The sequence below is a fragment of the Eschrichtius robustus genome, chromosome 19 (assembly GCF_028021215.1).
Source record: "Eschrichtius robustus isolate mEscRob2 chromosome 19, mEscRob2.pri, whole genome shotgun sequence".
Lineage (NCBI taxonomy): Eukaryota > Metazoa > Chordata > Mammalia > Artiodactyla > Eschrichtiidae > Eschrichtius > Eschrichtius robustus.
In genome coordinates, this window is record NC_090842.1 from 57,164,129 (window position 1) to 57,183,393 (window position 19,265).

The 19,265-nt window shown below is 49.5% G+C and overlaps 1 protein-coding gene across 5 annotated transcripts in view; it reads right to left on the bottom strand.

Annotated features, from left to right (window-relative positions):
- AKT2 (AKT serine/threonine kinase 2) overlaps window positions 1–6,535 on the bottom strand; it is a 51,408-nt gene extending 44,873 nt beyond the window's left edge. For 2 of the 5 annotated variants that reach the window (XM_068529356.1, XM_068529351.1), the window contains exon 1: window positions 6,446–6,535. The gene's annotated coding sequence lies outside the window, so the exon portion shown is untranslated. Of the gene's footprint in view, window positions 1–2,590; window positions 2,679–3,770; window positions 3,896–6,445 lie in introns of all 5 variants that reach the window. The other 3 variants (XM_068529353.1, XM_068529352.1, XM_068529354.1) reach the window with 3 other exon arrangements.
- Window positions 6,536–19,265: the final 12,730 nt, after the last annotated feature.

Below are 19,265 nucleotides of genomic sequence, written 5' to 3' on the forward strand. Positions count from 1 at the left end.
ATGCCACGTACTTTCTGACACGTTAGCTCCCTGAATCCTCCCTACAGCCCCTCTCGGCAGGGATGTGCCGTCAGCTGAGCAAAATGCATCTCCGAGGGATGAAATCAGGCCCCCACCGTTGCATGGCAACCAAGACAGGAGCCAGGAGCAGGGTTCACACCCAGGTTGGCTGCCCCCAGCCCGGACCACTACACAGAGGATGAACACCTTGAAACCAGGCTGCAGAGGCCTGGGGACGGGGGCAAAGGAGCGGCAGCCACCCCAGCCCGTTTGGAAAGGGCCCACAAGGTGGCAAACCAAGGCAGCCTTGGATTTCTGGCCTCACCCTTAGAATCAACATCTGCGGAAGAGCTTCCTGGGCAGGACAGCTGGGCCTGAGGAACTTCCTGCAGGAACCTCTGACATGTAGTCTCTCCTCGGCCAGCCCTGGCTTGCTGTCCCTTGTTCCCGCACCCAGGACAGCCGGGACCTGACGTGGGTGCCGAGTTGGCAGCAGGTCCTGCCCCCAAGGGGCCAGGCTGAGCTCCCACTCCACCACCCCTCCCACCCCTGTTCCCTCCCTCCCTCCCTCCCTCCTGGTCCCGCTCCCAGGGCTGTCTCCCCAAGCTGGGCCTCTTGCTGCTTGGCTGGTTGTCCAGAAGAGCCTGCCACGGAACCACCCCACCGTGCAGCCCAGAGGCCTGGTGGTTGAGAGCCTTCCACTGAGAGCTCTTGGGAAGTTGAAGAGAGGCCCAGGGAGGGGTGTCCCTGGGTCCCCCAGACGCCTGGAGATCAACTGAGAAAAATACTCCTTTCCATCCCCCCCATCCCAAGGGATTTCTGGAGGCCCAAGGATGTTTGCTCTGAGGGGCTCTGCTCCTTCCGGGAAGATACTCCAGATTGAGCCTGGGACAGCCCCAGGCTCCTGCTTACTGCGCTAAGCCTTAAGTTCCAGGCTCAGGTGTGGGACTAGAAGTCCATGGTTACCAAGCACCTTCCTGGGCTGGGGGGACTCTGGAGCCACTCTGCCCAAATACAAAGCCTGTCAGTGTTGGGGGACCCTGCACAGATTACCAAGGCTCTCCAGGCCTCATTTCTCACCCCTGGGAGGTGGGAACCACAGCTGATTCCTCCTCGGTCTGAGGGGTTTTCACTCACGTCTCCCATGGCTCTTCACTGCACACCAGTCCTACCTACAGGTCACCTCCCCAGGGAGGCCCTCCCTGATCATTCCAGCTAAAACATAACGTCCCCACTCTCTCTTTCCCCTGTCCCCCATTCATTTGGCCTTTGAAACGTTCATCACAACCTGATGTCCTATTATTAGTTTGTTTGCTGGGTACTTGCCTCCAGTAGAAGGTAGGCCCATAAGGCCCAGTCTTCCAAGTTCTAGAGCAGTGCCAGGAATGTTGCAGGCCCTCAGGCCATAAGCTGAGTGGAAGGCAGAATCAGCAAGTACAGTTTTTAGCAGGTATTACTGTTGTTCTGTGCTGTTATCTGATATTAGCTGTTTGGTTGAGGAGGGGTGGGCAGAAAATTAGCCCACTGAGCCTCCCCCATCTGTCCCTAAAGGGAAAAGCCATGGGCCCTGGGAAACACAGTGTGAAAACCACAGAGGAGGGAGGCAACCAAAAAGGCCTTCGCTCTTTCTACGGCAGAGATTCTACTCAAGGGGGAAGTGGGAGGCATGTGAAACTCCCTGCCCGGCTCTAAAATCTACCCCCACCCCAGGCAGAAGCCTGAGAACCTCTCATATGGCAAAAGGCATATTCTAAAACCCTAAATCTGACCAAGCTGCTCTTCAAGATGGTCTACAAGGCTCTGAGTGACACTGCCTGCCCTCAGCCCCTGGCCTGCCGCCCACCCGCTCCTCGCCTCACCCTGCAGGGCCACACAGGCCTCTGTGCAGCCTGTCCCTGCACCTCACTGAGCTCAGTCCTCCCTGCAATTTTTTCACTGTGGTTCCCCCCACACCCCAAGGCTGTTCCTTCTCAGGACATCTTGTCAATCTGAGATCAGCTCAGAGGCCTTGCTGACAGCCCATCGCACCTGATTTTAATTGCCAAGCACCTCCCTTTAACCTGCCCCTTGTTTATTCAGCAGGTTTAGGGTTTGTCTCCCTCAGCTCCATGGGGGTAGGGCCTTTGTTAAGTGCCCCGCTGTATCCCCAGCACCTGAAGCAATGCCAGGCACAGAACAGGTGTTCAATAAATGGTGACGGATGAATGAAAACCTTTCCTCAGCTCTGCAATGCCTTCGGGATCAAAGCCACACTTCCTGCCAGGCCCACGAGGCCGTGAGAGGTCTGGCCCCGACTCCCACAAGCACTGCTGCTACCCTCCCTGGTGGAGACCACCCTTCTGCCTCTCGGCCTTCAAAAGGACTGTTCTCACCCAGGTCAAGGCCCCTACCACCACTCCTGGGAGCTATGGTGGAGAGTCAATAAAAGCACAAGTAGGAAAAGGGTTTAGCAGAGTATGACATCTGGAAAGGAGCTAGAATTTCGACCTCGGAGGAGGGGCTCCGGGCAGCAACTGTGTAGGAGAGGGCGGGGACCTGGGGGCTGCATTTGCCCCACCCCTCAAGCCTCCAGAACCTCCTGTTTCCTCACCTGGAAAATGGAGATGCTAATTTCAGTCCTGCCTTCCTCCTGGTGTTACCTGACAAGGCTCTGTAACCTGGGAAGGGCCTTCAAAATCCTAGCGGAAGTAATAAGAATTACAATTGTTAAGATATCCTGAGGGCTCACCCTGTGCCAAGCGCGCTTCTTAAATAGTGATAACAGGAAACGTTTACTGCAGGCTTACTGTTACACCTGCACAGTTATAAGTGCTCTCCAGAAATTAACCCGTTTAACCTTCAGAACAACCTATCAGGAGGGAATTATCATCATCCCATGACACAAATGATGAAATGAGCTCAGAAGAATTGAGAACCTGCTCAGAGTCACACAGGCAGCAAATGGTAGGGCTGGATTTGAAGCACTGAAGCACTTCAGTACAGCTCTTTACAGAGTTTAGAAACCAGGACAGCAGACTCCTGGATCCTGGCTGGGCCAGGCTGGGGGGCTGGATTCCAGGATGATGCCTGAGAGGACTGAGGGTGGGGGTGGTGGGTTAGGATCGATGCCCTCAGACTGCCACCGGAGCATTTATTCAGTGCCAGGCACCGTTCTAGGAGCTTCTCTTGGATTCCTTCATTTAATCCTCATGAAAGCCTGAGGGGGATGTCATTCTGAGCCCATTGCACATAGGTGAACACTGTGGCCCCAGGTCACACAACTAGAACGTGAAAGCACCAGAACTTGCACACATGCCCACTACACCATCCTTGTGCAGGGACCTCAAACATGGGTCCCCTGGTAGCTGTGTCACCCCCTACATGTCTCTCCTGCTGTTTCCTCCCGGCTCCCAGCAGACATTCTGCCCCAGGTTAAAAGATGCCCTGGCTCAACTCTGAGGAGGGAACAAGTTTTATCAGCAAGCCCAGAAACTGCCAGACTGGCTGCCGGCAGAGGTGCTCATGGCAGCCCTAGGTTCCAAGGGTGAGGGGAAGGAAATGCCCAAGGGTGCAGCTGGCAGGGTCTAGGGCAGGAGCTTTGAGGTGACAGAGACCCTCTCCAGCTTTGGGACCATGAACAAAGAATTCATTCAAACCCCAGTCTGGCCCCCAAGCGTCTGACAGACCTAGAACGAAGCAATTCCTCCTCTGAGCCCCAATTTCTGACTCTGAAAAATGGACAGAAACACCATATCCACCCCTGGATTCAACTAAACCACTGTTCCAGTTACCTGTTGACAAGCAGTTTGCCTGAGGCCAAACCAGGCCAGGGGTTCACATCCCAGCTCTACCACTTCCAACTTTGAGATGTCGGGCGAATCATTTCACTTCATAGCAAGTGTTTTGGTTTCCTCATCTGTAAAATGGGTATCACACTGCTACCTAACTCATAGGAGTCTATAAAACAGGCATAACCATACCTACCCCATGGGTGTGTTTTGAGATTTAAATGAGGTCATGGGGTACTTCCCTGGTGGCGCAGTGGTTAAGAATCTGCCTGCCAATGCAGGGGACATGGGTTCAAGCCCTGGTCTGGGAAGATCCCACATGCCTCGGAGCAACTAATCCCGTGCGCCACAACTACTGAGCCTGCATTCTAGAGCCCGCGAGCCACAACCATTGAGCCTGCGTGCCACAACTACCGAAGCCCGCACACCTAGAGCCCATGCTCCTCAACAAGAGAAACCACCGCAATGAGAAGCCCACGTGCCACAACAAAGAGTAGCCCCCGCTTGCCGCAACTAGAGAAAGCCCGTGCGTAGCAACGAAGACCCAATGCAACCAAAAATAAATAAATAAATAAATAAATAAATAAAATAAATAAAAATAAATGAGGTCATGTGTGTAAAAGGCCTGTCACATGCCTGACATAGGGTGAATGTTCAATAAAATTCACTAGCTCTGGAAATGATCTGCCACTCTGTGCCTCAGTTTCCCCTTCTAAAATGGAGATCATGACAACAGTACACAAAGCTCTAGGCTGGGGGCATTCTGCAAGTTAATCCACATGAAGCATTCTGAACAGTGTATGGCACACAGAATGCACTCAATAAATATCAGCCATTGGTCTCAAGATTATTGTTTTTACTACTGCTGTTAATCCCATCAGGCAAACCCTCTAAAAGCTGGCAGATCAGAGAAAGAACCCCTGGTGCAGAGAAATTCTACAGAGCCACCGTGGCCTCACAGAGACTCAGGGACTGTTCTCTCCAGCAACCACAACCCATGGAAGCCAGTTAGCTTGGAAGCTGATGATGTGGACCAGGGGACTGTCTGCCCCCTCTGACCACATCACCAGCCCACATTAGCTGGGTCAATCAGGGATTATGGCCAGCCCTCTGGGAACTCCAGACCCAGGACAAAGGTTACGGAGCAAGCCAAGGTCACAGGCTGGCCTGAGGAGCCAAGCTCCCACCCAGCAACCACAGTGAGAAACCAGATTCGTGGGGGATTTGGCCGCCCCAAGTCCTTCGGAGCAGCCTTCCTTCCTGGGTCAGTGTGGGGCAGGGGCACCGCCACCAAGTCCCCTTGGCCTATGCAGAGAGGAACAGCTGGGAAAACAGCACTCAGCCTCATTGCCGCCTAACGGTGAAGCCAACTGTTATCGCCTGGTGGGGAGCGTAAACATGATGGGCGTCTGGACCAAGGAGACACAAACGTGTGTCTGGCCTCATGGCCAGGATGGAGGGGCCTGGGGTGGTGCCTGGCCCCTTGGCACCCACCACCAACCACTCTCAGGCCAGAGCTTCTGATGCTTCTCTGACAGAGGAAGAGTAAACAAGGTTCAAGGGCAGACCATGGAAGACCTAATTACACCCAGGCCTCTTGCTGAGCCCCAGTGCCTTCCAAATGAGAGGAAAGGGGTGCTCAGAATTCCAAGGATAAAAATGTCCCAGCCACCCTCCCCTCGGGGAGAAGTGTCCCTCAAAGCACTCCTTCCTCCCAAGTCTTAAGCAGGTCCAGGGACACAGATCCTCAAATCCAAGCTCCATACCCCCTCCCCTCCCTAATATGGAGCCGAAAGCTCAGAAAACAAGCGGCTTCTAAGACGTCTCCCCCCCACGCCCCAGCCAAAACCATGGGAAGAATCTGCCACAGAGGTGTCCCAACACACCTTAAAATAAGGTTTAATAACATGAAAAGGTTCTAGGGTAGACAGCAGTCCCACTGACCATCCAGTTCCCCCCAAAGTCAATAAGAAGTTCAATAAAGGGTGATTCTCCCTCCAGCTCAGCGTAAACCCCCAAGCTCCACCCACCAAACACAGGAGGCAGAACCCCCTCCTCATCGCTCGGCATTACAGCGCTCCCAAAGTACTCCCCTGAACACCCACTCGGGCCCGTCCCCCCGCCCAGCGCGGTCCCTCAAAATTATAAACATCACATCGCGGCTCTACGTTCTAAGGATGGCTCCCCCCAGGACCTCAGTGGTACAACCCAAAGGGCGCTACCCGGGCCACACTAGGTACAGCTCCCTCCCCAGAAGCCCCTACCTCTCTAAGCACACTCTAGGAACTATTTCCACAGCCCCCTACACTTGCTAAGACGCGCCCCCTCAAAGGCTTAGCCCTCGCACACCAGGCGGGCTCCCCCCTCCCAGCCCACCGGCTCAACCCCAGCCCAGCACGCAGGGGTCTGCGCCTCCAGCCCTTCAGTGGCTCGGTCCCCACACTTTGATATGCGCCCCCTGCAGCTTCAGTGGTTCAGCCCGCCGCCCCCGCCCCCTCGGGGCTAGTCCAACCGCCCCCGCGCAGCCTCCCCAACTCAATCCCGGAAGGGGGGGCTCAAGGACTACGGTCCCCGCCCAGTGGGCACCGGTGGTACGGCCCAGCGCGGCTTTGCTGGGGGTCCGGACGCGACCATCGCGGGGGGGGGGGGCGCTTGGGGACACGCGCTGGCGCACTCACCTGTCACCGGCGACCGCCCAGCCTCTCTGGCGGGGTTCTACTCCTGCCCATCGCCACGCTACGCTTGATTCCGCTCCTTGTGTTTTCTGGCGGCGGCGGCGGCGGCGGCAGCACCAGCAGCAACGCCTTAGCGTAGCCAGGCCCAACGGCTTGCGCGGCGCGGCCCCCCCGCCCCCTCCCCCCAGCCCCCGCTTACCGCCCCCTCCCACCCTCTGGACGGAAATACCGCCTTCTCCCGCCACAAACAGGAACTGACGCGAGAGAGGGAGAGAGGGACTCGAAGAGCGCTAGAGCGCAAGCGCAAGGAAGGGGCGGTGGCCGACTCAGAGAAGGGCGCCTGCGTACATTAGGCAAGCTTGAGCCGGTGTGGGCAAGGGATGTGCCTCGCGCAGGCGCCGGACGGGAAAAAAAAAAAAGAAGATTGCGCAGGCTCAGTAAGACTCTGACTCCCGCTTTCCCCGGAGGCTAGCCGCGATGATATTTCCCGGCAGCCCCTGGTCCTTATTTACATGCGCTTTGATCTGGTTTTACTCCGCTCTCGCCTTTAGTTCAGGTTTGGAGGCTCTAAAAGAGCCTTGGAGCAGGCGTTAGGAAGGGTTTCCTTTTCAGTATTTCCTCTCATGGTTGAGCACAGGCTATGAAGCCACACAAACCCAGCTTTGCATTTCCTTACTGGTGACTGTGGGCAGAAGGCTTTACCATTTTCTGTGCCTCAGTAGCTACATCTGCAAAATGGAAACAATCATAGCTGCGCTCCTGGGCTGTTGGGCTATTTTATGTAAACAGAACGGTGTAAGTCAATTAGACATGCTATAACTCCAAAATATTAATCCTATCTGCTCATGATATATATATGCAATTAAATGTGGGATATAACTTTTTTACGGGGTAACTTGGGCCTACAAAGGCCTTAAAATAGCCCTGGGGGGGGGGGGAAAAAGAGCTTTGCACAGATCCTGGCCCGTGTATTAGCTAGTGTAGTAGACAGCTGTGAGACATCCGGATCCCGGTCCCTGTTCTCTCATGGGCTGGGTGGGGCTTCCTACTTTATGAATTTGGGTTCCAGTAATGCCACACAGAAGGCCTGGCTGGGAGTTGAAGAACCCTGGGTCCACCTAAGTCTGCGAGAGTGTCTCAGGCAAAGTCCTACTCAGGGGTGGTAGTTTCCCCAGAGGTAAACCTACTGCTGGAACTAGCCCTCTGCTGGTGGGTCTCCAGCTGGGAACTCTTTGCTCTGTGTTCCTAATTCCTGGTCTTCCCCCTTAACACTCTGACCAGAGCCTCCCCCGCTACAACCCTGACCATTTTAGCCTCTCACTGCCTGGTAACAGATCTGTCTCCTCCACTGCACAGTGAGCCCCAAGACGGAAGAGTCCAGGACTATCTTAGTCATCGCTGTGTACCTAACACTAACCAGCAAAGGTCCTGGCACAGAGTGGGCTCTCGAGGAATATTTGTTTCAAAAAGTAGCTCTTCTGCTCTAATCTAGACTCAAGGTTACTCTGGCCTACTCGATTTACTCCACTCCAGGATGTACAGCTCATAGCCCATTCCCCTACCTCTAAGTCTTCCTGGGCTAGCTCGAATCCCTGCCCCTCCTGGGAAACAGGATGGATTACAAGACACAGAGATCTCACTGAAAGCTTCCGTGTGCTTGTGTCTGAACTTGTAGGGGCAGTAGTAGTAAAGGGTAATGGCTTTCAAACTATTTTAAGACCTAGTAGGAATTCCCTGGTGGCCCAGCGATTAGGACTGGGCACTTTCACTGCCGAGGGACCGGGTTCAATCCCTGGTTGGGGAACTAAGATCCCACAAGCCATGGCGCAATCAAAAAAAAAAAAAAAAAAAAGACCAAGAACACACAGATGTATACTTACAATCCTGTGAAACAAAAGTGTCACCAAAGGGAACTCCCTGGCAGTCCAGTGGTTAGGACTCTATGCTCTCACTGCTGAGGGCCTGGGTTCAGTCCCTGGTTGGGGAACTAAGATCCCACAAGCTGTGAGGTGCAGCCAAGAAAAAACAAAAGTGCAACCAAATGCTATTTACCCTATGTATGATGCACTCTGATATTTAACTTTTTTTTTCAGTGCTGTTTGAGACCCCGCTGATCTGATTTTCTGACCCATTAATGGGTCGTGCCTTGCAGTTTGAAAAACACTAGTCTGGGAGCGAACAACACTTACTGGCTTTGGAAATAGATGGGCCCTAGTTCTAATCATGCCTCTCTTGTGTCCTTGTCAAAATAACATCATTTCTCTGAGCCTGCCTTTCCTCATTGCAAAACAGTAGCAATAGAATTCATTTAGCAATTATTACAGGCCAGGTTCTGTTCCTGACACAATCTCACCAATGCTATCCTGTTGCTGTCAACACAATCTTGGAGGTTAAGTGGGACAGTATGTTAACGGGCTTGCTCAGGGTCCCAGGACAAGTTAGGGGTGGAGGCGGGATTTGAACCCAGGTAATCTGATAGAAGAGCCTGTGCTTTGAACTCATACCATGCCGGAAAATGGAAAGTAATAGCCCTACTTCTGTCCCTTGTGTTGCTTTGGCAAACCACTTAATTATTGTTTGGGGGTCTCAGTCTCTCAATTTCCACATCAAGGGTGATTGAGGAGAAAATTTCCTAAAACCCCAAATTGTTCTCTACCCTCTAATCTATTCTGTGAACTTCCCGCCTATGACTATAAATATGGGCTGCACAGGCACTTTTCTGGGGAGAAGGGCCCAAAGCTTCTCATCTTTAGTCTGCTCAAAGGCCACTTGATTCAAAAAAGATGATGAAGAATCCTGCCCTGAGGGATGGAGAGGGCATCTCCTCAAAGTCCCCTTCTGTCCCCAGGGAGTGGGAATAAGCCCCTAGAGTTCATTTCAACCCTTCTCAAAGATTGGGCTCCAATGGTGATGGGGCAAGCTGCCTGGGCCAGCCATAAAGAACCTCCTGGTAGCCCCAGATGGGGAGACTTCCACTCCACCCGACAAAGTCTGGGGGGGTCTATCCCTGGCAGTGGCTCTGGGGGGGGACCCTCCCTGCTACATGGGTGATCAGGAGATACAAGCAGGAATACTCAGATTTCCCCCTTTCTTCATCCTAAGCAGAGCATTTTCAAGGGAGAAAGTCCATAGCATTGATCAGATTCCCGAAGAAGACTGGAACTGTTAAAAAAAAAAAAAAAAGTTTTTATTTAAAAGAGTTTCCCACACTATACAGAAATGTTGAAATAATATCTTTGATGCCGCAGCCAGAAGTTACTAAGCCCCACCCTAGATGCTACTGTGTTGGAAAGATCCTTTTAGAGTCATTTTAAGTGTTTGGCAGTAGTACAGATAAGGGATTCTGTAAACGTTGGTTCCAATTTCCTTTTTATAATATGTTTTATCGTTCAAAAATTCTAATAGAAGATACCATGCACCATGCACATTCAACTTTTTAACACATCGCAGATTTCCAAAACGTGTAAGGTGAGGCTAAATGTGCTTCAGTGCAAACCTTGGGATAAAACTTTTTCTACTCTTGAGACTGAACACCTTATCGATCTGCTCTGAACATGTAGATGGCTTCTCATCCTGCATGAAATAAAAGCTAAAGGCCTGGGACTTCCCTGATGGTGCAGTGGTTAAGAATCTGCCTGCCAATGCAGCGGACATGGGTTCGATACCTGGTCCGGGAAGATCCCACATGCCGTGGAGCAACTAAGCCCATGTGCCACAACTACTGAGCCTGTGCTCTAGAGCCCGCAAGCCACAACTACTGAGCCCATGTGCCACAGCTACCGAAGCCCGCGCACCTAGAGCCCGTGTTCTGCAACAAGAGAAGCCACTGCAATGAGAAGCCCACGCACCGCAACGAAGGGTAGCCCCCACTCGCCACAACTAGAGAAAGCCCGCGCACAGCAACCAACACAGCCAAAAATAAATAAAATAAAATAAATAAATTTATAAAAAAAAAAGGCTAAAGGCTTCACCATGGTCTTCAGGGACCTATGTGAGCTGCCCCTATCTTACTAACTTCATCTCAAGCTACTCTCACCCTTGACCACCATATCCTAGACACACTAAACTCTTCTCTGCCCCACCAAAAAGACAAGCTTGTTCCTACCTCAGTGCCTTTGCACTTGCTGTTCCTTTTGCCTGGACTGGTCATCCCCCTGATCCTGATCTTTGCATGACTGACTCCTTGTCTTTCAGAACTCAGTTCAAATCTCATCTCTATAGAGAGGCTTTCCCTGGTCACCCCAAATCCAAAAGAGCCATACTGTCACTTCTTTTCAGCATAGTTGAATTCTCTACCTAGCGCTTAACACTAAAGAATTTTTTTAATTTTGTAACTGTCTTCCCCCAAAACCAGAACATAAATTTGCCCATGAGGGCAAAGACTTGTCTTGGGCTGTATTCCCAGCGTCTAGAACAATGCCTAACACACAGTTGGGACTTGGGGATCAATAAATATTTGTTGACTGAATGTGGTTTTGATTAGGAAAGTTAAAGCTCTGTACTGGGGTGAATTTTACTTCGGGTCTGAACTTGTCTACTCACAAAAAGTTGAACAAATAATAATAATCTCTTAACCTTTATTGAAGAATTCCCACATATCAGGCACAGTGCTGGTCACTATATCCATGACCCGAATATGTTCATGCAGGTAGAAGTCTCTGTAAGGCCTATTTTGCAGAAGTAAATATAGGCCCAGAGAGGGGAAGTCTCCTGCAAAATATCACATAGCCAGAATGTGGCGCCCAGATCCATTCCCAAAGATGTCTCAGGCCAAGCCCACGTCTTTACCCACAGCACTGGAATTCACCTGCTTGGGTCCGGATTTGAGATACAGCAAAATCTCATTTTATGCTAAGTTAAGGTATGTGGATTATTTGAATTGAGAAATTTTTTTTTTTAAGATTAATTTTATTTATTTTTGGCTGTGTTGGGTCTTCATTGCTGCGCACAGGCTTTCTCTAGTTGCGGCGAGCGGGGGCTACTCTTCGTTGTGGTGCGCAGGCTTCTCATTGCGGTGGCTTCTCTTGTGCGGAGCACGGGCTCTAGGCGCGCGGGCTTCAGTAGTTGTGGCACGTGGGGTCAGTAGTTGTGGCTCACGGGCTCTAGAGCGCAGGCTCAGTAGTTGTGGCGCACGGGCTTAGGCGCTCCGGGGCATGTGGGATCTTCCCGGACCAGGGCTTGAACCCGTGTCCCCTGCATTGGCAGGCGGATTCTTATCCACTGCGCCACCAGGAAAGACCGAAAAATATTTAAAACATAGTTTCCCACATTATTAAGAAAAAATGAGATGATATGAATATCACCTAATTTATTTTTAGCTCAAATCACTTCACAGCTGCCCCAGGAGACGATTTATAAACTCTATTTGTGCTGTTACCACAAGATGGCGCCACGTGAGCTGACCGTCCCGGCTGGAACCCAGCTGACTTGCAGGCATCAAGCCTTCCTGGAGAAAGTTGGACCTTTGTGTTGTTATGGAAACATTCACTGTTTAAAAGGAAACTCTGACATAACACCTAAACGCAACACATGATTGGAATTGGATTCTGAGCCGGGGATAAAAACGGCAATAATGAATTTTATTGGGACAATTGATGAAATTGGAATATGAACTGGGGTTTAGATAAGAGTATTGTATCCTCATTAAATTTCTTGGTTTTGATGGTTGTACTGTGCTTATGAAAAAAAATGTTCTTGTTCTTAGGAAATACACACTGAAGTATTGCGAGGTAAAGGGACATCATGTTCAACTGAACTCTCAAATGGTTCAAAAACACAACGTGTGTGTGTGTATGTGTGTGTGTGTGAGACGCGCTTATGGAGACGGGGAGGGGAGAAGAGAGAATGATAAGACAAATGGAGCAAACAGTTGGCAAATCTGGCTGAAGAGTACACAGGAATCTCTTGTACTATTCTTGCTACTTTGCTGTAAGTTTATAATTATATTAAAATAAAGAGTTACCCCAAAAGCTCTTTTTTGTAGCCAGTGAGAATGTCACTAAAGGGTCCTTTAAGTGGTGATGCTAATGCTGGTATGGAAAATCTTCCCTGAAAATCATCAATTTCAGACAGATTAGATGACCACACTGTGCCAGGCACTGTTTAAGCCCTTCACATGAATTGACTCATTTAATCCTCATAATCATCCTGTGAGGTGGATGCTACTATTACTCCCATCTTAGTGAGGAGGTAACTAAGGCACAGAGAGGTTGAGTAACTTGCCCAAGATCACACAGCTGCTCTTAATCATAACAGCTCAAGCTCTTAACCATAATAGACCATCAAGAAGGCCAAATGATCACCAGGATATGCTATGTTGGTTATTTAGGAACAAGCACTGCATTAAATATGAGGGAGCAGAAAAGGCAGCTCTAGGGGAAAACTTTGGAACAATGAATGTAGGTTTATGTGCTCTGAACCCCTGCCTCAACCTGACATTCAAGTCTATGTAAAAGTCAGTCTTGAATTATGCAAGGTTTAGCCAAAATAAAATAGGGAAATAAAATGGCTGCTTATTCTGATGTGAACCTGCTAGCCGTCAACACTGGAGGAAAAATTAGAATGTTCCTCAAACAAATCTGATTATTCTCAATATTTACTTTTAAATACACAAATGGCATACGTTCAAACTTATAAAACAGGAGCATTCCCTTTGCCCCTGCAGTTTAGCTCCTAGATATTTACCCTATGGATATGTTCACACATAAGCAAACGATGGAATACACAAGAGGCGCTGTTTGTGATAGAAAAAGACTTAGAAACCACCTAAATGCCCACAATAAGGGACTGGTTCAAAGGTACATCCACACAAGGGAATACTATGCAGTTAGTTTAAAAGGAAGCTCTTTCCAATAAGGACATTAAAAGATGTTTAAGGACCTCCCTGGTGGTGCAGTGGATAAGAATCCACCTGCCAGTGCAGGGGACACGGGTGCGAGCCCTGGTCCGGGAAGATCCCACATGCCGCGGAGCAACTAAGCCCGTGCGCCACAATTACTGAGCCTGCGCTCTAGAGCCCGCGAGCCACAACTACTGAGTCTCCGTGCCACAACTACTGAAGCCGGCGTGCCTAGAGCCCATGCTCCGCAACAAGAGAAGCCACTGCAATGAGAAGCCTGCGCACCACAACAAAGAGTAGCCCCCGCTCACTGCAACTAGAGAAAGCCCATGCCCAGCAACAAAGACTCAACGCAGCCAAAAATTAATTAATTAATTAATGTTTTAAAAAGATGTTTACAATTATTAGCCATCAGGGAAGTGCAAATCAAAACCACAATAATAAGATATAATTCCAAACCCACTAAGATGGCAATAATCAAGAAGACAGATAATTAAGTGTTGGCAAGGATATGGAGAAATTGGAACCCTCATACACTACTGGTGGGAAAGTAAAATGGTATAGCCACTCTGAAAAACAGTCCAGCAGTTCCTGAAATGATTAAAAATAGAATTAACTTATGATCCAACAATTCTATTCCTAGGTATATACCCAAGAGAATTGAAAACATACGTCTACACAAAATTTGTACATGAATGTTCAAAGCAGTATTCATAATACCCAAAAAGTAGAAACAACCCAATGTCCACACAATGCAATATTACTCATCAACAAAAGGAAATGAAGTACTGCCACATGCTACAACATGGATGAACCCTGTGGAAGTGGAAGAAACCAGACACAAAAGGCCACATATTGTATGATTCCATTTATATGAAATGTCCAGAAGAGGCAAATCTGTACAGACAGAAAGTAAACTAGTGGTTGCCAAGGGCTTGGAGCGGGGGGTGGGGTAGAGTATGGGAGGACTTGGGGATTGATGCTTAAGGAGTGTGGGTGTTTCTTTTGAGGATAATGAAAATATTCTAAACTTGTGGTGATGGACACGACTCTGTGAATAACCAAAAGCCACTAAGTGTGCATTTTTCTTTTTTTTTGAAGTGTGCATTTTAAATGGGTGAATTGATATGAAATGATCTCCAGGATATATATTAAGTAAAAAAAGCAAAGTGTAAAACTATCATATATTCTACCATCTGAGTGAGAAAATATAGTTATGTTTATAAATGAAATGTTTCTGGAAGGACACATAAAACCCCAGTAACACTGATTGCTCCTGGAGAGGGGAACTGGACGACTGAGGCATCTAGAGTAGGAGAGAGAATTGTTTTTCTTTTAATTGGTAATAGAAAGTATTAAACCAAGAAAGTATTAAAACTTTGAACACAATGAACACCTGTGTGCCCATCACCCTACTTTAAAAACCACTACCATACAGTTGGACCCCATGTGCACCTCTCCAGTCACATCCCATCCCACCCCTGAAGTGATCCACTGTCCTACATTTGGAGTTTATCATTCCCATGCATTTTATAATTTCATTACACTCTAAGTATCTATAACCAGTATGCATTATTTTGCTTTTTTTGTTGTTGCTGGTCATGCGGCTTGCAGGATCTCAGTTCCCCGACCAGGGACTGAACCTGGGCCACGGCAGTGAAAGTCCAAAATCCTAACCAGTAGGCCACCAGGGAACTCCCTATTTTGCATATTTTTAAACTACACATATTCTTCTGTCATCTGCTTTTATCACCCAATGTTTTGCTTTATTCATATTGATATGTACAACTTTAGTTCATTTTCATTGAAGTGTAATATTCCACATCCAATACATAATGTAATACATCCAGTATTGATGTACTGGGTTGGCCAAAAAGTTCGTTCGGGGTTTTCCTTGCCCTCGTACAAAAACCCGAACGAACTTTTTGGCCAACCCTATATAGTTTTCCAAGATGGCCACAACGTGATCTCTCATCCCATATGCTCTTCTTACAATGAGACACTGACATTCCTGTCACTGAGAGGTAGGGCCCATGGTCCCTCTTGAATCTAGGTGGGCTAGTGACTATGGCAGAAGTGAAGCAATGTGAGTGACTTCCAATGCTAGGTTAGAAAAGGCAGTACAGTTTTCCCTGACTCCCTTGAGAAGCTTGCTCTTTGAACCCAGCTGCCATGTTGTAAGGAAGCCCAGGCCACGTGGAGAGGCCACATGTAGGCATTCTGGCTGATAGCCCACACTCAGGTTTTATCTAAGCGCCAGTATTGGTTAACCACCAGACGACTGGGGAAGCTTTCAAGAGGACGCCAGCCCCAGCCAAGATCTTACAGCAAGCGCGTGAGAGCGCCCAAGTTATAACAGTCTAATTGAGCAAGTCAGCACCCAGAGCCATAAGAGATACTGATTATTGACCTGAGCCACTAAGTATTGAGGTGATTCATTATGCATTAGATAATTAGAACATCTATGTCACAATCTGCCCATTCTCCAGCAGATGGATATTTGGGTTGTTTCCAAGTTTTTTATGGCATTACAACAGTGATCTTATGAACATTCTGATACACGTCCTGTGTGCACGTGTAAGCTTCTCCAGAAGGGTAGTTACTGGGTTGGAGAATATGTCATCTTCAATTACACTACAACCTATCAAACTATTTTCCAAAATGGTTGATACCAACTTACATTCCAACAGCATTATATACACTCCTATTACTCCAAACCTTCCCCAACACTTGAGACTTTTTTTTTGCTAGTCTTTTGCCCAGTAGGGCACAAAACAGTCTTACTGTATATATCCTTTTGTACCTTTGAATTTTGTGTTGTTTGCATGAATTAATGCAAAATGAACATTTAAATGTATGCTAATAAATTACTGCTTTTCTGTTTTAAGCATGTTTTATATATTGGGGTTCCATATTAAGATTACTTTTTTTTTTGGCCGCACCACATGTCTCTCATTATCCAGCAGGCTAGCCCAGGCTCTTCTACACAGTGGTGGTTGCATGGTTCCCAAAAGCAGCATAAGAGGGCAGGCCCCAGTGCACAAAGCACCTCTTAAGCCCTATCAACTTAGCAAAGCACGTATTTTGTACTTCCTAGGTGGTGGTCCATATTAGCTCTTAGCGTCCCCTGATCCGCTTCCTCCAGCGGTCTCCAATTAGAAGAGTCCAACTGCTCTTAATTCCTTTTTGGAATGGGGTGATATAAGTAAATCATCTGAAGAGTGCCAAAACTCTTGGGGGAGAACCTCATTCAGATCTGCGAGTGACCCAACAACAGTGTTTGCACTAAAGTGATATGATTGGAGTTCTTCAAATTCACCCCTGAATTGACCCCACCTTTCTCCATTGCAGCACTACTTGTAATAACAAGGAACTGGAAACAACCTGAATTCCCTTCCAAAAAGGACTGGGTAAGTAAGCTAGGCCGTTAACGTGCGTGTGTGCTCGTCTGTGTGCCCTGTGTGTTCCTCTTGTATGTATGCGTGAATGTATGTGTGTGTGTGTGCACACGCACGCACACACACACCTCTCTGGAAGGCTTATCCAAGACATTGGTAACACTAGTGGCCTCTGAGGAGTGGACTGGGGAGCTAGGAGACTTGGGAAGAGACTTTTCACCGTGAAGCCCTTCGTATCTTGGCATTTTGCACCCTGTGTATGTATTATTTATGCTCAAATACGTTTCACAGAACCAGAGAAAAAATAACGCACCCCTGTGGGCCACAGCTGTTGGGGCTGGTTTGGGGGAATCGCCAAATCAAATGAGTGGGACACTGGCACTCTGGAGCGGCTAGGAGGCCGAGGAGGTGTCCGGCTCCACCCTGTCTGGCAGCCGGTGGCAGGATGGGCATGACCCTCAAGGCCCGAGGCCTCCCAGAGCTGCAAATGCTCCCTAGGGTAAGTTGGTGGGGGCGGGGTAACATGTACGCACAGACAACTATAGCAAATCCAAAACCACTCTCCTATGACCCCACCCTCCCCTCTCCAAAAGGGCCTCGTCTCAAATCTGCGGTTGAGGCAGCACAGGGCAGGGGCTAAAGGGCAAGGCTCCTGGTCACCTCCCTGGTGGCAAGCCCAGCGCTGCCGCTTCCCAGCTGGTGAGGCCTTCAGCAGTTCGTTCCCCTCTGCGCCTCTCGAAGGAGGCAAGAGTGACTCGACTAACCTCATCAGCTTTTCATGAGAAGTGAGCTATACATGCTTTTATATCACTTCAGTTCCTATTACACATCAAGAAATTACCCCGTGCTCTTAAATTTAGTAACTGGAACTCTTCCAGTTAACCCTGGCAGTTGCTAAAATTATCCATGAAGTGGAACTCAGGGAAATTACTGGGGGGAGGGGGGGGTAAAAAAAGGAGTTGAAGATCAGCAAGAAACCTGTGTATATGTGTGAGCGCCTCCTTGTGGCCCTGACACAAAAGGACGGTCTCTGGAATCTTGACATTGCCATCCTCTGCCGTCCTTCTGAGGTCCAGAAGGTCCACGAGGGTCTGGCCTGGGCCCTCCCCAGGAGAGGGGTCTATGGGTCCTCCCTCTACCACTCTACCACTGCCCCTCATACTGAAGTCCGGCCCCTCACACCGCAGGCCCAGTGCTTGGGACGCCGCCTGACACACAGTAGCCTTCCCAAATGACGTTACTAAAAACCTAAAAATAAGTGGATGATCACTTACGAAGACAAAAACAGGTCTGGAGATGGATGATGGTGATGGTTATACAACAATATGAATGTACTTAATGCCACTGAACAGTACGCTTAAAAACGGTTCAAACGGTAAATTCTGTGTTATGTATATTTTACAACAGTGAAAAAAAAAATGGATGAGGTCTAATCTCAGCTTTACCTGCAGTTAGTTCTCCTCCAAACCCCTTGCCCACTCCTTGGTCATCTCCTTATCAGATCCTGTTCTCTACATGGGAAAAGGGCCCCAACTCCCTTCTGGGTCCCCTCCTCTCTCTCTACCCTTTTCCAGCTGGTATCGCCAGGCCCTCGGCTTTGAACACGGCTGTACTCTGAGCACCCCCCGAGCTGCTGCCCCAGCAGCCTGCTCACCTCTCAGTCAACCCCTGACAGCTGAGCGCCCTCCCGCCCCAGCCGGCTCCACCAACAGCACCTTCCTCTAGATGCTCAAGTCCTCCGTCTAGGTGTGATCCAGCCCCTCCCCTTGCCCCAGTTTCCAATCCACCCGTGTGGAGAACCCCGCTGCCCCTTCCGAAGCGCACCCAAGGTCCACCCACTTCCTCCTCCCCACCCACCATCTCTCCCCACGCTGCCTCCCCGCCTCCGCCCTGCCCTCCCAGCAACTTGTCCTCCTCACAGTGGCCCAAGTGATCTTCGTAAAAGGCAACTCAGATCATCACTTGCCTGCTTTAGACCCTCCCAAACTCCTCAGCACTCTTGGGAGGATGTCTGAATTCCTCCGGCCCCTCACTCACCTGCCAGCCACGCTGGTGCTCTCTGTGTTCTCTGTCCCCCCTCAGAGCTGTGGCCCTGGCTGCTTCCTCTGCCTCAATGCTCTCCTCCTGAACTGCACATAGACCACCCCACAGCTCACCTCCTCTGAAAGGCCTTCTTGCCCCAAACATCTAAAGAGGCCCTGGTCACTTGCAGTCACCCTTCCAAGTCTTTGGGCACCCCCTGAACAGTACACTTAAAAATGGCTCAAATGGCAAATTGTGATTTACTGATTACTCTACCGCCTGTCTCCCTGGCTAGAGAGGTCAGCCACGCGGGAAGAGACTTGTCTGCCTTGCTCATGGATGGATCCCCAGCTCCTAGAACAGGCCTGGCACAGAGTAGGTGCTATGCAGTGGTGACTAGGGGAACGGTCAAGGCACCCACACAAATGAAGCCTGCAGTCTGGAAAGCCATCCACAGGCAGAGCGGCAGAAACAGGGGAAATCTGTGGAAGGGGAGGGCAGAGGGACAGAAGCCCTGCGGGTTGCCGAGGGGAGGAGGAGGCCCAACTAGATGATGACCATGACC